At 39.0% G+C, this 23,655-nt stretch overlaps 1 protein-coding gene across 25 annotated transcripts in view; it reads right to left on the minus strand.

Moving 5' to 3' along the window:
- NUMB (NUMB, endocytic adaptor protein) overlaps positions 1 to 23,655 on the minus strand; it is a 174,421-nt gene that overhangs the window by 109,908 nt on the left and 40,858 nt on the right. The window lies entirely within an intron of this gene.

Here is a 23,655-nt window from a genome sequence, read left to right on the forward strand (position 1 = left end):
CCTCACCACAGCAGCAACTGAGCTGCTGCAGTGACAACACTGGATCGGAATTTGAAAGTCAATTTTTAGATGACATTCCGTTTTACCTAAAATCCGTAATCCGAAAGAAGCTACCACATTTAGTGTTTTCTTGGAAACTGACTTCCTGGCTAGGATCAAAACCCTCTTCACAAGTTTACAAGTAGGCTTCAATGGATACCACAAGAAATTAGACGTTGTGCACTAGTCAATATCTACCCTCGCTTATATTAGCTGTAGTTTAGAGTGAACAAGGAGCTGTAAATCTAGCCACACAGTGTCATAAAATTTATGTGGCCTATAATATCAACAAATAAAGTGTGTGATTTATTCCTCCATTTACTTATTAAGTGTCTATTACATAAAGATACCATGATGAACATATCCAACACACAGAGGTTCACACAAGAGAGAACCCGATTTAGGAGCCATCTATATACTGAGATAACAATGGAAGCCAGGAAATTGGATAGTCTGCCAAGGAGAAGATGTTCTGCAAAGATTCTTAATCTGATTCATAGATAAGCTTTGGGGAAATCTATAAAGCCTCAAAACTGCAGGTAAAGTTAAAGAGACACATGCATTTTTCTGGTAAGAGAGGCCATTGCTTATGTCAGAATCTGAGAGGAGGACAAGACCCAAAAAAGGGTTAAGAACTACTGGTGTAAGATGAGGAAATTATCAAAGGAGAGACCTATGAAGAACACTTACATTAAGAGAAACTGAATCTCAGTTGCTAAGTGCCTATGAGAATTGTGCAATGCACTTTATATATCGTATTGCACTTAATCCTGATATGCAATAATCTTGAGAGATGGGTATCAGTAGCTAGCTCAGTTTTGCAGATAAGAAAAATGAGGCACAGAGAATTAGATGACTTGACTAAGGCTAAGGACCTTAGCCAATTTACCACACTGTAGTGGAAGGTAAGATGGAACATCAAAGAATAGAGGGCTATCATTCCAACTCCATGTTCATCATTTCATTTCTTTTCTTTTTGTCTTTTTAGGGCTGCACCGAGACATATGGAAGTTCCCAGGCTAGGGGTTGAATCAGAGCTATAGCTGCAGGCCTACACCACAGCCATAGCAACGTGGGATTCAAGCCGTGTCTGCAACCTACACCATAACTCACAGCAAAGCCGGATCCTTAACCCACTGAGTGAAGCCAGGGATCAAACCCAGGTCCTCGTGGATACTAGTTAGGGTGGTTGCTACTGAGCCATGATGGGAACTCCATCTTCATCGTTTCTTTCAGAGCAGTACCTCTGAGAACTAATTGTTCAGGTCAAGAACATACACTTTGGAAATATCAAATAAGAACAAAATTAACAAAAGTTTAATAAAGAATTAAATTATTAAAGGATTAAATTATCAAGTTACATAATCTGGAAGCTTAGCAATTTGGCAGGCACTGTTAATGCCATCATAAAAATTAACAGTTTGACTCCAAAGCAATCATTCTAGAAAAAAAATTCACTAAAGGATGAAGGTTGGAGTAAGGGCCAGTTTCAGTATTTGCAACTGCTCTTCAATAAAAGTTCAAAATGAAAAAAGACTAATGACAATAATTGGGGCCACTAAAACATGGCAAACCTGACTAAACTATACTTCTTTTCACCAATACTTGTAAATTCTGGCTCTTAATTTAATAAGTCTTTAAATAAAGTACTTCCAGGTTATTGTCTATGTGAACCAAGAGGAATCACAAGTCTTGTGGGGATCTTTTCGCTCCTTTTAACAGTCTGGCACCTAAGTTAGTAGCAACTTTCACAACAAGCAGGTCTTCTTACTTTTTTTTTTTTTTTTTTTTGGCCATTCCCGAGGCACGTGGAAGCTCCCAGGCCAGGGATCAAAACTGCATGGCAAATGGCATTATGTCATTCTTTTTTTTATGGCTGAGTAGTATTCCATTGTGCAGCAACATGGATGCAACTAGAGAATCTCATCCTGAGTGAAATGAGCCAGAAAGACAAAGACAAATACCATATGATACCACTTATAACTGGAATCTAATATCCAGCACAAATGAACATCTCCTCAGAAAAGAAAATCATGGACTTGGAGAAGAGACTTGTGGCTGCCTGATGGGAGGGGGAGGGAGGGGGAGGGATCGGAAGCTTGGGCTTATCAGACACAATTTAGAATAGATTTACAAGGAGATCCTGCTGAATAGCATTGAGAACTTCGTCTAGATACTCATGTTGCAACAGAAGAAAGGGTGGGGGAAAAATGCAATTGTAATGTATACATGTAAGGATAACCTGACCCCCTTGCTGTACAGTGGGAAAATAAAAAAATTATAAAAAAAAAAAAAAAAAAAAAAACTGCATGGCAGTTGTGACCTGTGCCACAGCTGCAGCAATACCAGATCCTTAACCCACTGACTGCACCACACAGGAACTTCCTAGGGTAATTTTTTTAAGGTCTTCATACATTTTAAAGTGGTATTTCAGAGTGATATAACATGCCAGAGGTAAGGAAAGAAGCATGATCTAACAAGTCATAATAGGGATTAAAGGTAGGTATTCACAGGTATAGCCACATATATGCTAGATGTGTTCAGCAGTAAAGGCATGATTGCTTTTTTTTTTTTTTTTCCTGTTTCTCAGCTGTTCTCTTCTTAAAAGTGTAAATAACATTAAAATATTTTGCTGAAGACAATGCAGGTGAATTGAGTTCTAGGATGGATAAATGAATACAAACACGACTAAAAAATATTTTTAATATAGCTGTTTTTCTTTATATGGAAAAAGAACCTAAAATGAAGTTGATGTAGACTTCAGGTAGGAATGGAAACTAGTACAGGTTTTTTAGAATACAATTTGGCAACATGGACCCAAAGACTTTTTTCTTTTTGGCGGTGCCTGCAGCATGTGGAAGTCCCCAGGCCAGGGGTTGAACCCACACCACAGCAGCAACCCAAGCAGCTATAGTGACAATGCCGGACCCTTAACCTGTGGCGCCAGAAGAGAACTCCCAAAGACCGTTTTTTTTTTTTTTTAATTTTATGGCCACACCCGCAGCATATGGAAGTTACCATGCCAGGGATCAAACAGCTCCAATTGACCCCTAGCCTGGGAAACTCCATATGCTGCAGATGCAGCCCTAAAAGGACAAAAGACAAAAACAAAAAAACAAAAAAACAACGGTGATGTAGGAAAATTTCCAAAAACATGGGAAAAGGGTCATAATTTTTATTGTGAAATGAAAAGTTTAAGTTATAAAACTGTGTATATGATATTATTAATAAACAAGAAAACATATCTGTGTATGGGTATATGAATTTATATATGTATGAATAAACAACAGAAAGATATAGCCAATATTTTTGGCCATGCTCACAGCATGTGGAAGTTCCCTGGCCAGGGATCAAACCCATGCCACAGCAGTAACTCAAGCTGCTGCAGTGACAATGCTGGATCCTCAACTCACTGTGCCACAAGGGAACCCTGATATAGCCAATATTTATTGCAATAACCTCTGAATTGGAGTATTAGAGATGATCTTTTCATATCTGTCCATTTGTATTTTCAAAAATACCTACAACTAATAGGTATTATTTGGATAACTTTCTTAGTCAGCATACAGGGGAAATATAAGTGATATCAAAATAAACAAAGAGATGTCCAATCTCATTCTCATCCACAGAACTGTAAATTCAAAAAAAATACTCCTTTACTCCCATCAGACTGACAAGAGTAAATATCAAATGGATAATATCAAATGTCAGTGAGGATTTAATGAAACAGGAACACTAGTACACAGCTAATGGGAGCACAAATTGGGCAACCATTTGGAAAACAATCTGACAGTATTTAGTGAAGTTAAGTATGTGTTAGCAATTTCTTTCTTCATTATATATTAGCAAGAAATCTTTGTACAACCTTTGCATCAACAGAGGATATGTACAAGGAAGTTCATAGTAATACTATCAGTGTTAGTAATTTTTAGGCCATACCTGGAAATCCATTATTAGAGAAATGCAGAAGTAAAATGTAGAAATGCCGATAAAACACAATGTTATACAACAGTCAGATTTATACATGTTTAAATCCTTTTTTTTTTTTTTTTTTTTGTCTTTTTGCCTCTCCTAGAGCCGCATCCTGCGGCATATGGAGGTTCCCAGGCTAGGGGTTGAATCGGAGCTGTAGCCACCAACCTACGCCAGAGCCACAGCAACGCAGGATCTGAACCACGTCTTCGATCTACACCATAGATCACGGCAACGCTGGGTCCTTAACCCACTGAGCAAGGCCAGGGATCAAACCCGCAACCTCATGGTTCCTAGTCGGATTCGTTAACCACTGCGCCACGACAGGAACTCCCCCCCTCCCCTGCTTTTTTTTACATGTTTAAATCTTAAAACCATGTTGAGCAAAAAAGAATGAAATTCCCAGCATAATACCACTGAACCAAGGTCCCCAAATTCACCATGCATAACCAAAAACTCACCTTCACAACTAAATTTAAGTCTACAACTATAAATATAATAAAATTCATTTAGGAGTTCCCTTCATGGCTCAGTGGTTAACGAGCCCAACCATGATCCATGAGGATGAAGGTTCAACCCTTAGCCTCGCTCAATGGGTTAAGGATCCCACATTGCCATGAGCTGTGGTATAGGTCACAGATGTGGCTCAGATTCCACATTGCTGTGGCTGTGGCGCAGGCCTCCAGTTGTAGCTCCGATTCAACTCCTAAGCCTAGGAACTTCCATATGATGGGTGCGGCCCTAAAAAGCAAGGCAAAACAAAACAAAACAAAATAAAAAATAAAATTCATTAAATCAAAAAAAAAAAAGCCTTGGAGTTCCCATTGTGGAGCATCGAATAGACCCCAGCCGAATAGACCCCAGCCTGGGAACTTCCATACGCTGCAAGTGTGGCCCTAAAAAGGTAAAAAAAAAAAAAAAAAAAAAAAAAGACTAATTCCCCACCTATTATATGGAACCAGGTCTTCTGTGTGGGTGCAAGAGCAACAACAGCCAGAGCATCTAGGAATGGAAAGCCTCTAGGAGCAAAAATTCTGAGGGAAACATTTCTCTCCAGTCAATGGAGCCCTGCCTTCAAGTGGGCAAGCCAAACTCCATTGTTTTCTCTTTTTTTTTTTTTCCCTCTCTCTTTGTTCTCAGCAGTTACTCCATAAAGTTGTTTATGAACGCTTGAGCTCACTCTCAACCTGTGTAGGTATAGATCTGATGCTAATTAACACAATAAAAACTTTGAAAACTGAGAAAACCCAGATCCCAGAGTGACCAGTGAGTAGAACACACATGGGATAAATCTGAAAAGCACTGACAAAGCTCTGAAAACTGAACTGACACTGGAACCACAACCCACAGAATGGTAAAACAAAAATACCAACATTTTTCAGAGATGTAAAGAAAACCTAGAATATCATTACATAATACTCAGAATCTCCAGAATACAAACCAAAATTAATCAGTATAAGAACCACAGAGGAGTTTCCGTCATGGCACAGTGGTTAACAAATCCGAATAGGAACCATGGGGTTGTGGGTTCGATTCCTGGCCTTGCTCAGTGGGTTAAGGATCCGGCGTTGCCTGAGCTGTGGTGTAGGTCGCAGATGCGGCTGGGATCCCATGTTGCTGTGGCTGTGGTGTAGGCTGGCATCTACAGCTCCGATTTGACCCCTAGCCTGGAAACCTCCATATGCCATATGGGAGTGGCCCCAGAAAAGGCAAAAAGCAAAAAAAAAAAAAAAAAAAAAAAAACACAGAAATCTTGGAGTTCCCATCATGGCTCAGCAGAAACGAATCTGACTAGCTACCCTGAGGCTGCGGGTTCGATCCCTGCCTCACTCAGCAGGTTAAGGATCTGGCATTGCCGTGAGCTGTGGTGTAGGTTGGCAGCTGCAGCTGATTCGACCCCTAGCCTGGGAACCTCCATATGCTGCAGGTGTAGCCCTAAAAAGCAAAAAAAAAAAACCCACAGAAATCTTATCTCATGTGGGAAAAGACAATACCAATAAAGAAATGGACTCTAATGCTGTAGTTATCTCACAAGCACCTTAAAGCAGCTACTGTAAAAATGCTCAGAACATCAACACTCTTGAAACAAATATTAAACCAGAAATCATCAGCAAAAGAATAGAAAATTTAGAACTGAAAAATAAAATATCAAAAGCTTTGAATAAGAGTTCAATGTCCTTTGAATTAAAATATAATTTTCTCTCCCTCCCATTTTAATATTTTCAAAAAATCAAACTACTGAAATATGTCCAGTCTAAAAAAGAAAAAAGATTTCTGGTTGCTAAGGAGGAGGGGGAGGGAGTGTGATGGATTGGGAATTTGGGGTAAACAGATGCAAACTATTGCCTTTGGAATGGATAAGCAATGAGGTCCTGCTCTATAGCACTATGTCTAGTCACTTATGACGGAATATGATAATGTGAGAAAAAAAGAACGTACACATGTATGTATAACTGGGTCACTTTGCTGTACAGTAGAAAATTGACAGAACACTATAAACCAGCTATAATGGAAAAAATAAAAATCACTATAAAAAATAAAAATTAAAAAAGAAAAAAAGAAAAAAGAGAATAAAAAACACTCAGAAATCATTCATCTCACTTAATCTACAAGCAGGCACCTACCTATCATTCTTCTTCCTCATCTTTAGCTAACCCCTTTATGTAGATTGACCTCTTTTCAGACTCCAACTTGCCTAAAATCCTATCTAATCTTCAGGACAAAGCTCAAATGCCATATCCACAAAGCAAGTGAGAAAGAACACTTCTCACCTATGAGCTCAAGAAGTACTATAAATTGCACGCTGAAATTTGGCATCTATGTTAAGAAACATAATTTCTTTTTTATGGTTATTTATAAGTTCCATCTTTCTAACAGATTTAAAATTCTTTTAAGATTATAAGTTTGGTTCCCATCTCTTACCTACTCCAATATCCTCACTGAATTGATTAATACAAATTAATCAATGGGGGGGGAGAGTGAGGGGAGGGGGAGGGAGAGAGAGAAAGAATTAATTCTGCATCTAACAGTAACAAAAAAATTATCCAAATCTTGATAACCTCTGGATATAGGAAAATCATATCAAGGGGGTTAGGGGAAATCCCAACGATAAACTTTTTTTTTTTTTTTTAGGGCCGCACTCATGACATATGAAGGTTCCCAGGCCAGGGGTCAAACTGGAACTACAGCTTCTGGCCTACACCACAGCCACAGCAACACAGGATCTGAGCTGAGTCTGTGACCTACACTTCAGCTCACAGCAACGCCAGATTCTTAACCCACTGAACGAGGCTAGGAATCAAACCCAAAACCTCGTGGTTGCTAGTTGGATTCCTTTCTACCACGCCATGATGGGAACTCCCCCAATTATACACTTCTAAAGAGAAAAAAATTTAACCTAACCTACTTAACCTATAGTGAAAGGCTAATCTCCTACTTTAATGTTTTAGTGAACTCAGCTTTCAAATATTGATTTTTCTCAAGATAAGACATATATAAATTTCTAAATTTCACTTAACAAACAGTTGGTGGATATATCTGCTTAATAAATCAAATCACTATTGGTTATCACTATTATTGTTTACAATAAGTAACACTTACACATGCCAAGTGTTGTTCTAAGGTTTTTAGATGTATTTTCATGTAATCCTTAGACCCATGAAAGTAACCGGCGTTTTGTTGTTTCAGGGTTTTCTTGGACCACACCTGCAGCATGTGGAAGCTCCCTGGCCAGGGATCAACCCCAGCCGCTCCAGAGACAATGACAGATCCTTAACCCACTGTGCCACAAAGGAACTCGAAAATAATTATTTTAATAATATATAGGTTAGGGTTATATTTCCACAGAATTTTATGTAGTATTTTTTAACACAGACACCAAATTTCAGACAGATAACTATTTTGAGAACCTCTGGTTCAGAATGAACTAAAACTACACCAACAGCCACTGAGGAACTTCTAAAGTCTCTTCCTATCAATGAAAACCATTTTTATTCATTTAAGAAATATTTACTCAACATTTTTTCTGTCAAATCCACATAAAATGTTACATAAAATAGTAGGAACATGCCCTCAACAAAGTTATAGTATAATAAGGAACATACAAATAATAAAATATCCTACAGGAATTATTAAGACAAATTTAAGTTTGGGCAGGGATAAAAATATCTAGGGAGGGAGCAGTGTCTAAACAAAGTAGAAGCATGGAACCTAAGATGAAAGGACTTGGGTTACAACACCAAACTAAACAATTCATTCATTCAACTTACATTTACTGAACAGTAACTCTGTACCAAGCACTGGATAAAGAGCTAAGTCTTGTCTCTTAAAACAGTTTAGTTTATACAGAGAAACAAACACAAAACAGGATCTGGCATTGCTAGGCTGTGCCACAGGCCACAACTGTGGCACAGGTTTGATCCCTGGCCCAGGAACTTCCCAGTAAAGCTAATTTTTAAGCTGAGTCTAGAACAACAATCACTCCTGGTGCTAAATTATAAAATGATCCAAAAAAAAAAAAAAAAAAAAAAAACCCTTTTTTTCTTTTTTTAATTCTTTTAAGGGCCACACCCACAGTATATGGAAGTTCCAAGGCTAGGAGTCGAACCAGAGCTACAGCTGCCGGCCTACACCACAGCAACAGCAACATGGAGCCACTAAAATATTTACTCTAAGAGGATATCTGAAAACTATTTTAAAAATCACACTATATGAAAAAATTAAACCTCTTCCTATGCTCTACTAACAGTGGTTAAGAGAGATCTCTAGAGCCAGATTTTGCTTGGGTTCAAGTCACTGCCCCTTTACTTACGGGAATATTTGAGCTTCAGGTTCCTTAGCTGCCAACTGAAGCTAACAACAGTTCTTATGACGCTTAAATGAGTTAATACAGGTAAAGGATTTAGAGCAGTACTTGGCACACATGTGATATAGAGGTATCACAGAAGATGAAGTGGTTAAATTGACTTGGGTAAGCCAGGAGCAATTCAGAGGAGTGATTTAGCTGGAGCATAAATAAAATATTATAGTACACCCAGGAGGCCAAGGTGGGCAGGAAACAGCATTCTAGGCAAAGAGAATAGCTGGCAAAAGCTCAAAGGCAGACTATACTAAAGGAACTACAAGGAATTTGGTGAGAATAATCTAAAAGGAAGGAGTGAGCTGTAAACTGAAGGGGTAGCTAGGAAGCAGATAAAGCTTAGGCCCATAAGGTAGGGCTCCTTAAACACAACATTTAGAAATTTATTTTATAAGTAGTAGAGATAATTATGAGTGGTATAATCAGACCTGTGACTTAGGATAATTACGATTATTTTCTCTTTTCTGACTGTTCTAGAATAGAACAGTTACCTCCAAGCTTTTTTTATCCTGTATCCCATCACTAAAAAATTTTGAGCATATCCTTCAATCTATGTGTATTTATACTATATCTAGACACTACTACAGTCACATATTAAACACATAAGTAGAAAATCTTTAAGGATGAGATGATTAAATATAATAATAGCCAAAAGTAGAAACAACCAAATCAGGAGTTCCCGTCGTGGCGCAGTGGTTAACGAATCCGACTAGGAACCATGAGGTCACGGGTTCGGTCCCTGCCCTTGCTCAGTGGGTTAACGATCCAGCGTTGCCGTGAGCTGTGGTGTAGGTTGCAGACGCGGATCGGATCCCGCGTTGCTGTGGCTCTGGCGTAGGCCGGTGGCTACAGCTCCGATTCAACCCCTAGCCTGGGAACCTCCATATGCCGCGGAAGCGGCCCAAGAGATAGCAACAACAACAACAACAAACAACAACAACAAAAGACAAAAAAAGACAAAAAAAAAAAAAAAAAAAGAAACAACCAAATCTCCATCAACTGATAAATTTTTTAAACATGGTATATTTTAAATTAAATGGAATACTATTCAGCAATAAAAAGGAACAATGCCAATTGATACATGCTAAAATATGAATGAACCTCAAAAACATTTGCTAAGTGAAAGAGGCCACACATAAGACCACATATTGTATGATTCCATTTATATAAAATCTCCAGAAAAAGCAAATTTTTAGAGACAGAGACATTAGGCTGAGGCTGGAGGTAGGAACAAGAATTGACTGAAAATAAGCACAAGGAATTTTTGGAGGAGGGTAATGAAAATATTCTAAAGCTGAGTTGTGACAGTCACATAACTTTGTAAATTTACTAAAATCACTGATCTATACACTTACGACAAGTGAATTTTGTGGTATATAAATTACAGGCATGGAGTTCCCATCATGGCACAGTGGTTAACGAACCTAACTGGGAACCATGAGGTTGAGGGTTCGATCACTGGCCTTGCTCAGCGGGTTAAGGATCCGATGTTGCCATGAGCTGTGGTATAGGTTGCAGATTCAGCTCGGATCCCGCGTTGCTGTGGCTGTGGTGTAGGTTGGCGGCTACAGCTCCGATTCGACCCCTAGCCTGGGAACCTCCATGTGCCGCAGGAGTGGCCCCAGAAAAGGCAAAAGACAAAATAAATAAATAAATAAATAAATAAATAAATTACAGGCATACCCTGGAGATACTGCAGGTTCAGTTCTAGACCACTGCAATAAAGCAAGTATCACAATAAAGTCATACAAGTTTTTTTTTGTTTGTTTTGTTTTGTTTTGTTGCCTTTCCTAGGGCCGCTTCTGTGGCATATGGAGGTTCCCAGGTTCGGGGTCCAGTTGGAGCTGTAGCCGCCAGTCTACAGTCACAGCAACGCGGGATCCGAGCTACATCTGCGACATGCACCACAGCTCACGGCAACACCAGATCATTAACCCACTGAGCGAGGCTAGGGATCGAACCCACAACCTCATGGTTCCTAGTCGGATTCGTTAACCACTGCGCCATGACAGGAACCTCAAAGTCATACAAGTTTTTTAACTTACCGGTGCATATAAAAGTTACGTTTATTATATGTGGAACAAATGAACAAGCCTAACAAAACAGAAACAGAGAGAGAACAAACAGATGGCTGCCAAATGGGAGAGGGTGGGTGAAGAAAGAAATAAGTGAGGGAGATTAAGAGGTGCAAACTTGCAGCTGCAAAATAAATGAATCATGGGTATGAAACATGTAGTACAGGGAATAGAGTCAGTAACTTTGTATGGTGACATATTATAAGTAGACTTATCATGGTGATCAATTTGAAATGCATAGAAATATCATCATGTTGTATAACAGAACTAACATAGTGTTGTAGGTGAAATATATTTCAAAAACAAACTCATAGAAAAAAGGTTAAATTTGTGGTTACTAGAGGTAGGATAGGGAGAGGGAACTGGATGAAGACTGTCAAAAAGTACAAACTTCTAGTTACAAGTACTAGGAATGTAATGTACAGCATGACAAATATGATAACACTTTTATATATCATAAATGAAAGTTGTTAAGAAAGAATCCTAGGAATTCTCATTACAAGGAAAAAAACTTTTTAATTTCTTTTTTTTTTTTTCTTTTTTAGAGCTACATCTGCGGCACATGGAAGTTTCCAGGCTAGGGTTCTAATTGAAGCTGTAGCTGCTGGCCTACACCACAGCCACTGCAACTCGGGATCTCAGCCACATCTGCAACCCACACCACAGCTCACAGCAACAGTGGATCCTTAACCCACTGAGCAAGGCCAGGGATTGAACCTGAGTCCTCATGGATACTAGTTGGATTTATTACCACTGAACCACAAAGGGAACTCCTAATTTCTTCAAGTTTGTATCTATAGGAGATGACGGATGTTCACTAAACTTAACTGTGATAATCATTTTATGATGTATATGAGTCAAATCATTATGCTGTACACCTCAAACACTGAATGTAAATTATATCTCAATAAAACTGGAAAAGAGCTATGTTTACACTATACAGTAGTCTAAATGTTTATAATGCACAACAGCATTATGCCTAAGAAAACAATATACATACCTTAATTTTAAAAAAGTACATTGTGGCTCAGCAGAAATGAATCTAAATAGTATCCATGAGGATGCAGGTTCCATCCCTGGCCCTGTTTAGTGGGTTGGGGATCCAGCATTGCCGTGAGCTGTGATATAGGTCGTAGACACGTTTCGGATCTAGCTTTGCGGTGGCTGTGGCTATGGCGTAGGCTAGCAGCTGTAGCTCCAATTCAACCCCTAGCCTGGGAACTTCCATATGCTGCATATGCGGCCCTAAAAAGCAAAAAGCAAAAAAAAATACTACAGTGCTTGGGCCAGGTGTGGTGGGGGAAACTCCACTGGGCCTGGATATCAGATTTCACTTGGTGTTGCACTGTCTGCAAAGCCCAGTAAACATTTGTTCACCAAACATTTGCTTTGCACCTCACTGTAAAATGTCTTCCTCCTCCTTGAAATCACTCCCAAATTTCTCTTTTGTCTTTAGCTAAAGATGATTATTTAAGGTGCAAGATTCAGCGATTTTGGTGAGTTACTCAGTTTTCTTGGATCTTCTCTATGTATATATGCTATTAAATTTAATTTTCTCTTATTAAACAAAATTTAAAAATAAAAACGCTATATTGCTAAATGTGCTAACCATTATCCGAGCCTTTAGAGAGTCATAATCTTTTTGCAATAACACCAAAGATCCCTGATCACAGAACACTATAACAAATGTAATAAAAATGAAAATGTTTGAAATATTGTGAGCATTACCAAAACGTGACACAGAGACATGAGGTGAGCAAATGCTGTTGGAAAATGGCAGCAAAAGACTTGCTCCATGCAGGGTTGCCAAGAATCTTCAGTTTGTAAAAAAAAATGCAATATCTGTGAAGTGCAATAAAGCAAAGTGTAATAAAATGAACTATGCCTATATTGTCAATAAATCTGCCTAAAAACAAAAAATAAATATAATGTAAAAACCTTAATACAGATAGCTATGCAAAGTAAGTTCCTAATAGACTAGAAAACAGGCTGGAAGTAAAAAGCCTGCTTAGGGGCCTATTTGACAGCTGAAAGACACCGTGGAGATCTGAATTTAAGACTATGACAGTGAGAATGCTATGAAAAGCACTTGCTTAAAGTTAAAATGCAGAGTAAGACTACTAAATTATCCACATCAAAAATCATTCTAACGGAGTGGAGTTCCCGTCATGGCTCAGTGGTTAACGAGTCCGACTAGGAACCATGTGGTTGCAGGTTCGATCCCTGGCCTTGCTCAGTGGGTTAAGTATCTGGCATTGCCTGAGCTGTGGTGTAGGCTGCAGACGTGGCTCAGATCCCGCATTGCTGTGGCTCTGGCGTAGGCCAGCGGCTACAGCTCCAATTCGACCCCTATCCTGGGAACCTCCATACACCACGGGAGCAGCCCAAGAAATGGCAAAAAGACAAAAAAAAAAAAAAAAAAAAAAAAAAAAAAATCATTCTGAGATTCTGAGGTTCCATTTAGCAGGTACATATTACACTAAAAATGAAAATATCCTTTTTGATCTTAAAATTCCGAAGACCAGACCCAATCAATACCAATCTAAGTTTTGCTCTGGCAAGAGTTAATTTCAATACAGTAACCTAAGCTCTGGGAAATTCCTTCTTATGACACTGTCATCACTTCACAGACTTAACTTTGCCAGGTGCTCAAGCCTCTATTCTCCTTTATTTTTTCTTAATCAATAAGTCATGAGTCAGGTAAACTGTAACTTGCTGGAAAATGGTGCGGTTTTATGAAATAAATAACTAGGTTCTCTTTTTTGTCCTTTTTTTCTTTTTGGCCATGCCTGTGACATGTGGAAGTTTCCAGGCCAGGGGTCAAACATGTGCCACAGCTGCAACTCAAGCCACAGCAATGACAACCCCAGACCCTTAACCCGCTTACATGGTTAATGGACTCAGAAAAAAAACATTTCTCATTCAATCATATTTTTTAAAATAAATATTAATTAGTATTAACATATTTAAAAAGATGAGATACAATTTAAAGAAACATCAGTATCAAAATACCCCATTAGGGGTTCCTGTTGTGCCTCAGCAGGTTAAGGACCCAACGTTGTCTCTATGAAGACATGGGTTTGATCCCTGGCCTCGCTCAGTGAGTTAAGGATCTGGCATTGCTGCAGGCTGCAGCCTAGGTCACAGATATGGCTCAGATTCAGTGTTGCCATGGCTGTGTCACAGTATCAAAAGGCAAGACCTCCTTCAAAGAAGTAGAAAGATATTCCAAGCTCTTGGATTGGAAGAATTAATATTGTTAACATGGCCACATTACCGAAAGCAATCTATAGATTTAAAGTTACCCCTATCAAATTACCCATGATATTTTTCACAGAACTAGGAAAAATAATCCAAAAATTTATATAAATAAAATTGTAACAGACCAAGAACCGCCAGAACAAACCTGAGGGGGAAAAAAAAGTGGAGGCATAACTCTCCTACATTTCATACCATACTACAAAGCTACAGTAATAAAAACAGTGCAGTATTGGTAAAAGCAGACGTATGGATCAATGGAACAGAACAGAGAACTCAGAGATAAACTCATGCACCTATGGTCAATTTATCTTTGACAAAGGAGGCAAGAATATAAGAAGAGAAAAAGTCCCTCAGCAAGTGGTGCTGGGGCAGTTGGACATTTGCATGTAAATCAATGAAACTAGAACACACGCTCACACCATGCACAAAAACAAACTCAAAACGGCTTAAAGACCTAAACATAAGACACAACACCATAAAACTCCTAGAAGAGAACATATAGGCAAAACATTCTCTGACATAAATCACACAAACGTTTTATTAGGTCAGTCTCCCAAGGCAACAGGAATAAAAACAAAACTAAACAAATGAAACCTAATCAAACTTAAAAGCTTTGGCACAGCAAAGGAAACCACAACCAAAACAAAAAAAACAACCTACGGAATGGGAGAAAATATTCACAAATGATGCAACTGACAAGGGTTAATCTCTGAAATATACAAATAACTCATAAACTTAACAACAAAGAACCAAACAACCCAATCAAAAAATGGGCAGAGACCTAAATAGACATTTATCCAAAGAAGACATACAGATGGCCAGTAGGCACATGAAAAGATGTTCAATACCACTAATTATTACAGAAATCCAAATCAAAACTACAATGAAGTACCACCAAACACAGGTCAGGATGGCCACCATTAAAAACTCTAAAACTAACAAATGTCGGAGAGGATGTGGAGAAAAAGGAACCTTCCTTCACTGTTGGTGGGAATGTAAATTGGTGCAACCACAATGGAAAACAGTATGAGGCTCCTCAGAAAACTAAAAATAGAATTACCATCCCACTCCTGAGCATCTATGTAGACAAAACTCTAACTCAAAAAGATAAATGCACCTCTATATTCACTGCAGTACTATTCAAAATAACCAAGACATGGAAACAACCTAAATGTCCATCGATAGACAAATGGATCAGAAAGATGTGGTACATATATACAACAGAATACTACACAGCCATAAAAACGAGTGAAATAATACCATTCACAGCAACATGGATGCAGCTAGAGATGATCATACGAACCAAGCTAGCAAAAAAAAAAAGACAAATATATGATAACATTTATATATAAAATATCTAAAATATGGCACGAATGAACCTATCTATAAAACAGAGACAGATTCACAGGCATAGAGAATAGACTTGTGGTTGCCAATGGGGAGAGGGGAGGAAGAGGGATGGACTGGCAGATTGGGGTTAGTAGATGCAACCTATCACATTTAGAATGGATAAATAACAAGGTCCTACGTATAGCACAGAGAAATATATCTAATCTCCTGGAATAGACCATGATGGGAAAGAATATATACAAGAATGTATATATGCGTATAACTGAGTCACTTTGCTGTACAGCAGAAACTGGCACAACACTATAAATCAACTATACTTTAATAAAAAATAAATTTTAAATTTTAAAAAGGAAGACCTCATTGGCAAAATGCAGATAATAGCATGGCTCTATTAAACACTGTAAATAATTAAATATTAAAAAACAATGTCCTATTCGATGCCGCACTAGATGTTCTAGCTAGACAATTAAGAAAAAGAGAAGGAATCCAAGTTGGAAGGGAAGTAAAACTCTCTCTATTCTCAGATATCATGATTCCATGTATAGAAAACTTGAAAGAATATACACACACAGAGTTCCTGTTGTGGCTCAGAAGGTTAAGAACCTGACATAGTGTCCATGAGGATGTGGGTTCAATCCCTGGTCTCCCTCAGTGGGTTAAGGACCCAGCATTGCCACAAGCTGCAGTGTAGTCACAGATGTGGCTCAGATCCAGCATTGCTGTGGCTATGGTACAGCTCCAATTCAACCCCTAGCCTCAGAACTTCCATATGCCACGGGTGCGGCCATAAAAAAAAAAGAAAAAAAAGAATACACTCATACACACACAAATGTGTGTACCCAAATACTGAAGCTAATACGTGAAAGCAGCAAAATTTCCAGGGTGCAAGACAAACATAAAAATCAATTGTGTTTCTGTGTAAGGTTGACCCTTGAACAAGGAGGTTAGGGGCACTGATCTTCCATGAAGTCAAAAAGCCACATAAAACTTTAGTCTACCCTATATAACCACAGTTCCCCCCGTCTGAGGTTCCACATCTGTGGATTCAACCAACCCTGGATCTCACAGTACTGAAATATGTATTCGTTGGAAAAAAAAAATCCGTACATAAATAGACCCTTGCAGTTCAAAGTAGTGTTTTCTTTTTTATTGAAGTATAGTTGATTCACAATATTTCAGATGTACAGGAAAGTGATTCAGTCAAACCCATGTTGTTCAAGGGTCAACTATACTAGCAATAAAATATCCAAAAAGGCAAATAAGAAAACAACGCCATTTACGATAGCATCCAAAAGAATAAAATACCTAGGAATAAGACCTAAATAAATGGAAAGACAAAGCACTGTTGAAAGAAATTAAAGACCTAAATAAATGGAAAGACATTCCATATGCTCATGAGTTAAAGAACTTAATATTGTTCAAATGGCAATATTACTCAAAGCAATTTACTGATTCAATACCATCCCTACCAAAATTCCAAGTTTTTTTTTTCTAAAACCAGAAAAGCCACTCTTTTCAAATTCATATGGCATCTCAAGAGGCCCCAAACAGCCAAAACTATCTTGAAAAAGAACAAAGTTAGAAGACTCACACGCAAAGCTACAGTAATCAAATAGTATGGTACTGACATAAGGATACATATACAGACCAATGGAATAGAACTGAGAGTCTGGAAATAAACCCACATATTTACAGCCACCTGATATTCATCAGAGATGCCAAGACTATTCAATGAGGGAAAGAACAGTCTCTTCAATGAACGGTGCTGGGTCAGCTAGATAACCACATGCAAAAGAATGATGCTGAGCCCTTATCTCACATCACATAAAAAATTTAACTAAGCCTTACACCAGATACAAACATTAACTTGACACGTAAGACATAAAACTATAAAACTCTTAAAGGAGAACGCTACATGAATTTCTGTTGTGGCGCAGCAGAAACAAACCCGACGACTATTTATGAGGATGCAGGTTCAATCCCTGGCCTCACTCAGTGGGTCAGGATCTGGCATTGCTGTGAGCTGTATGGTGTAGGTTGCAGAGGCAGCTTGGATCCAAAGTTGCTGTGGCTGTGGTGTAAGCAGGCAGCTGTAGCTCCAATTTGACCCCTAGCCTGGGAACTTCCATATGTGTTGGGCACATCCCTAAAAAAAAGTGAAAAAAGGAAAAAAGAAAACACTGGGGAAACTTCATGAAACTGGATTTTGGGAATGATTCCTTGTATATGATACCAGAATAAAAACAGATTAATCAGGCTACATCAAAATTTAAAACTTCTGGAGTTCCCGTCGTGGCGCAGTGGTTAACGAATCCGACTAGGAACCATGAGGTTGCGGGTTCGGTCCCTGCCCTTGCTCAGTGGGTTAACGATCTGGCGTTGCCGTGAGCTGTGGTGTAGGTTGCAGACGCGGCTCGGATCCTGAGTTGCTGTGGCTTTGACGTAGGCCGGTGGCTACAGCTCCGATTCAACCCCTAGCCTGGGAACCTCCATATGCCGCGGGAGCGGCCCAAGAAATAGCAACAACAACAACAACAAAACAACAACAAAAAAGACAAAAGACAAAAGACAAAAAAAAAAAAAAAAATTAAAAACTTCTGCTCATCAAAGGACTTAATCAAAAGAGTCAAAAGGCAACCTACAGGAGAAAATATTTGCAAACCTTGTATATGATAAGAGGTTAATATCCAGAGCCCCAACAATGCAACAACAAAAAACCAAACAACTTGATCAGAAAATAGGCAAAGGTCTTGAAGAGATGTTCTCCAAAGAAACTACATTTATATTTGCATAATGGCCAAAAAACACATGAAAAGATACTCGGATGGCTCAACATCACTAATCATTAGAGAAATACAAATCAAAACCACAACGGGAATTCCCATCGTAGCTCGGCGGAAACGAATCTGACTAGTATTCATGAGGATGAGGTTTTGATCCCTGGCCTCATTTAGAAGGGTTAAGGATCCGGCACTGCCGTGACCTGTGGTGTAGGTCACAGACGTGGCTTGAATCCCGCGTTGCTGTGGTTGTGATGTAGGCCAGCAGCTGCAGCTCTGATTCGACCCCTAACCTGGGAACCTCGATACGCTGTGGGTATGGCCCTAAAAAGACAGGGAAAAAAAAAAAAAAGCCACAATGAAATATCACTTCACACCTATTAGAAAGACTATTACTGAAAAACAGACAGAAAATAACGTCTGTTGGTGACCTCGATATGCTGGGAACCTCGATACGCTGTGGGTATGGCCCTAAAAAGACAGGAAAAAAAAAAAAAAGCCACAATGAAATATCACTTCACACCTATTAGAAAGACTATTACTGAAAAAAACAGACAGAAAATAACATTTGTTGGTGAGGATGTGAAGAAAGTGAAACTCTTGTGTGTTGTTGGTGAGGATGTAAGATGGCAGCCACTGTGGAAACAGTATGGCAGATTCTAAAAATTTAAACAAAATTACCACAATTCCACTTTTGAGTATATACCCAAAAGAACTGAAGGCAGGGGTTCAAATATCTGTACACCAATGTTCATAGCATTATTACTGCTTTTGGCTGTGCCCACAAGTAGAAGTTTCTGGGCCAGAGATCGAACCACTGCCACAGCAGTGACAATGCCAGATCCTTAATCCCCTAGGCCAGCAGGGAACTCCCCATAGCAGCATTATTCACAACAGTCAAAAGTTGGAAGCAATGCAAGTGTCCATCAAAAGATGAACAAGGAGTTCCTGTCGTGGCGCAGTGGAAACAATCCAACTAGGAACCATGAGATTTTGGGTTCAAACCCTGGCATTGCTCAGTGGGTTAAGGATCCAGCGTGGATGTGAACTGTGGTGTAGTTCACAGATGAGGCTGAGATCCCAAGTTGCTGTGGCTGTGGTGTAGGCCAGCAGCTACAGCTCCAATCAGACCCCTAGCCTGGGAACCGCCATATGCCACAGGTGCGGCCCTAAAAAGACAAAAAAAGAAACCAAAAAAAGATGAACAAACACTAAAAATGTGGTATATGCAGACAATAGATTATTATTCAGCCTAAAAAAAATAAAATTCTAACACATGCTATAACTTGTACGATCCCTGAGACATCATGCCAAGTAAAATAAGCTAGTCATGAAAAGATATGATTCCACTTACATGAGATATCCAGAGTGGTCAAACTCATACATAGAAAGTAGAATGCTAGTTGTTAGGGGGTAGAGGGAGCGGGGAATAGGGAGTTGTTGTTTAATGGTTAAAGAGTTTCAGTTTTGCAAGATTTAGAATTCTGGAGATTGGCTACACAACAATGTGAATGTACTTAACATTACTGAACTCTACACTTAAAATGGTTAATTTGGTCAATTTTATGCTATGCCAATCACTTCCTTGCCACAAATTTTAAACATCTTTATTAAATATTTCATATACAAAAGGTACCTTTTAATAATGGGAGGAGCACACAAGAGGAATATCACAACTTGTGTTTTGCCAAAAACCTGAATAAGCATGAACTGAATGCTTTTTTTTTTTTTGACTTTTTAGGGCTGCACCCACAGCATATATAAGTTCCCAGGCTAGGGGTCGAATCAGAGCTAAAGCCACCAGCCTACTCCACAACAACATGGGATCTGAGCAGAGTCTACAATCCACCCCAGATCTCATGGCAACGCTGGATCTTTTATCCCACTGAGTGAGGCCAGGGATCGAATCCGTGTCCTCATGGATACCAGATGGGTTCAATATTGCTGAGCCACAACGGAAACACCCTGAAAGCTATATTTATTATTTTTATTTTTTTGTCTTTTGCCATTTTAGGGCCACACCGGAGGCACACGGAAGTTCCCAGGCTAGGGGTTGATGGGAGGTGTAGCCACTGGCCACAGCCACAACTGCACCAGGTTGGAGCCTCTTCGGTGACCTACACCATAGTTCACGGCAACACCAGATCCTTGACCCACTGAGCGAGGCCAGGGATCAAACTCGCATCCTCATGGATCCTAGTTGGATTCATTTCTGCTCACCACAACTGGAACTCCTCTTTTTGCATTTTAAAACAATATTTACATAGCCATTAATATTTACAAAAGAAACTTTTCAATTACCTCCTTCCATGAACTGAATAAAGTACCACAGACTAAATACCACCATATTTGCAATTTCTATAGGGTGTTTTAAGAGGTTCCACTATTTGTTTTCATGTCAGAAAACAGTATCTCCAAAAGACAAATAAAATAAAATTAAATTAAATAAAAAAGAAGTTCCTGTTGTGGCTCAATGATAAATGAACCCAACTAGTATCCATGAGGACGAGGGTTCAATCCCTGGCCTTGCTCAGTGGGTTAAGGATCTGGCATTGCTGTGAGCTATGGCGTAGGCTGGCAACTACAGCTCCATTTCAACCCCCCAGCCCGGGTGTGGCCCTAAAAAGACATATGCTGTGCGGGTGTGGCCCTAAAAAAAGACAAAAGACAATAATTAAATTAAATTAAGTTAAAAAAAAAAAAGAAAGAAAGCAGTATCTCATTCACTTAAGGAATTTTTAACCCCTCTAGCTTTGGTCTTTTGGAATGGAAGCAGGATAAAGTATTCTGTAAACCTAGAAAAGATGTTATCAGTAATTCACCTATACAAACTACTTAAAAGCAAAAGTGGACTAAAAAATGCTCAAAACAAAAGAGGTGGCAAGTTAACTGCTTAAAGATTTTACATATATTTGTATATTTATGCATATATTTTGTTGTTATTTAAGAGACAATATTTTATACTACTATAAATTATTCCCAATCTATTTCTACTAGAAACCATTAGTCTTGTTTTGTTTTGGGGTTTTTTGGCCTTTCTCATGGCAAGTGGAATTTCTTGGGCCAGGGATCAAACACACACCACAGCAGTGACCCAAACCACAGTAGTGACAACACCAGGTCCTTAACCTGCTGAGCCATCAGGGAACTCACCTTGTTTTCAACTGCCAAAGCAAAATAAAAAACAAAAACAGCTTTCCCAATTATTGCTTTTGTTTTTCGGGTTTTTTTTTTGGTCTTTTTGTCTTTTACGGCAGACAGAGGTTCCCGGGCTAGGGGTCTAACAGGAGCTGTAGCTGCCGGCCTACGCCACAGCCACAGCAATGTCAGATCCAAGCTGTGTCTGCAACCTGCACCACAGCTCACAGCAATGCTGGATCCTTAACCCACTGAGCAAGGCCAGGGATTGAATCCACAACCTCATGGTTCCTAGTTGGCTTTGTTTCCCTGCGCCATGACAGGAATGCCTGAATTATTGTATTTTTTAAAATATACATATATTATTTCACTAATTCAGTCCATTATTATTCACAGTTGAGAGCAAACTTCTGGGATTACCTCTACTGTCATAACAGCTGGCTCACTCATTTTCCATTGTAAAATATCTACCTGTGAGTAGTGGGAAAACAGCAGTGAATGAACTCTGCTGAATTAGGCTCATTATGACATAAATCACCTAGGAATAAGAAAGCTTGAGAGCATGAAAATTTTCTAGGTCTAAGAGATGAGATGCTTACTCGCTAGAACTTACTTCCCAGATATAGTGAATGGAGCAACAGCCTCATGTAATGTTTGAAGGATTATCCAAAAACATTATCCCATTACATCCAGAAATCGAGTATTAGCTATATTCAAACCTTCCACAGACCTACATACTTTTATATAATTACATAAATGCAATTTATGTAATTGATGAGTAAGTATGATCAATAAGACAATAAAATATTCTCTAACTTTCAAGTTTTCTTGTCCCAGTGACAAAAATTTTTTTAATATTTACCAGATATTTAGCAGGTAAAAAAATCCTGAAAAAGATTACAACTTTTTCAGTTTTCCTTAAAAAAAGCAGATAGACAAAACAAATGCACATGATGCACATGATGATAACACTGGCACTAGTTTCTAAAATCTATCATGTTGGAAACCAGTTTCTGAAATAATTCTCAAATTATTAAACAAGAAAAAAAAAAAAACTCAAGTAGACTGAACAAAAATAACTAGCATTTTTTCAAAAGCAAAAAACCTGCACTACGAATCTTATCTTGCAACTTTATAAAATTTTTTCTCTACTTTTGATTATAGCACTATGCTATTTTGTTCATACAAAATTCAAAATCTATTTCTTGTTTAGACATATCTTCAAAATCATATTCTAGTAGATAAGAGCAAAAAAAACTTATTGGACCCATACACCATAATTTCCTGCAAATTTCCTTCTTTTTCATTTATTACACCCATGTTTATATTCTTTTTCTTAAAAAGTAATACAAGGAGTTCCCTTCTAGCACAGTGGGTAAAGGATCTGGCACTGTCACTGTGGCTGCTTGGGTTGCTGCTGTAGCACACGTTCAATCCCTGGCCAGGAACTTCTTCATGCTGTGAGCACAGTCAAAAAAAAAAAAAAGGAATGCAAATTGTGGTAGATCATTTGGTCCAAAAATGGCTACAATGGCATTCATTCCATGTGCCCTTTTAATCTGATGTTGGTACTCTTCCCTTCAAGTTGAGGGTTGTCCAGCCTCTCCTCTGAACCTAGGTAGACCTTTAGGACTACCTCAACCAACAGAAGAGAGCAGGTAACACCACATGACTTCCAAAACTAAGTAAAAAATGCCATGTAACTTCACCTTGCTCTCTGAGATGCCAAGCAGCCAAACAGAGAGGTCATGTGTAGGTATTCTGGCCTACAGCTCAGGCCCCTGCCAAGAGCCAGCATCAACCACCAGATACATGAGTGAGCAAGCCTTTAAATGATTCTAACTTCCAGGAGTTCCCATCGTGGCGCAGTGGTTAACGAATCCGACTAGGAACCATGAGGTTGCGGGTTCAGTCCCTGCCCTTGCTCAGTGGGTTAACGATCCGGCGTTGCCATGAGCTGTGGTGTAGGTTGCAGACGCGGCTCGGATCCCGCGTTGCTGTGGCTCTGGCATAGGCTGGTGGCTGCAGCTCCGATTGGACCCCTAGCCTGGGAACCTCCATATGCCGCGGGAGCGGCCCAAGAAATAGCAACAACAACAACAAAAAGACAAAAAAAAAAAAAATTAAAAAAAAAAAAAAATGATTCTAACTTCCAGCCATTGGACCACCTCCACCCCTCCAG

Source organism: Sus scrofa, chromosome 7, assembly GCF_000003025.6.
Source record: "Sus scrofa isolate TJ Tabasco breed Duroc chromosome 7, Sscrofa11.1, whole genome shotgun sequence".
Classification (NCBI taxonomy): Eukaryota; Metazoa; Chordata; class Mammalia; order Artiodactyla; family Suidae; genus Sus; species Sus scrofa.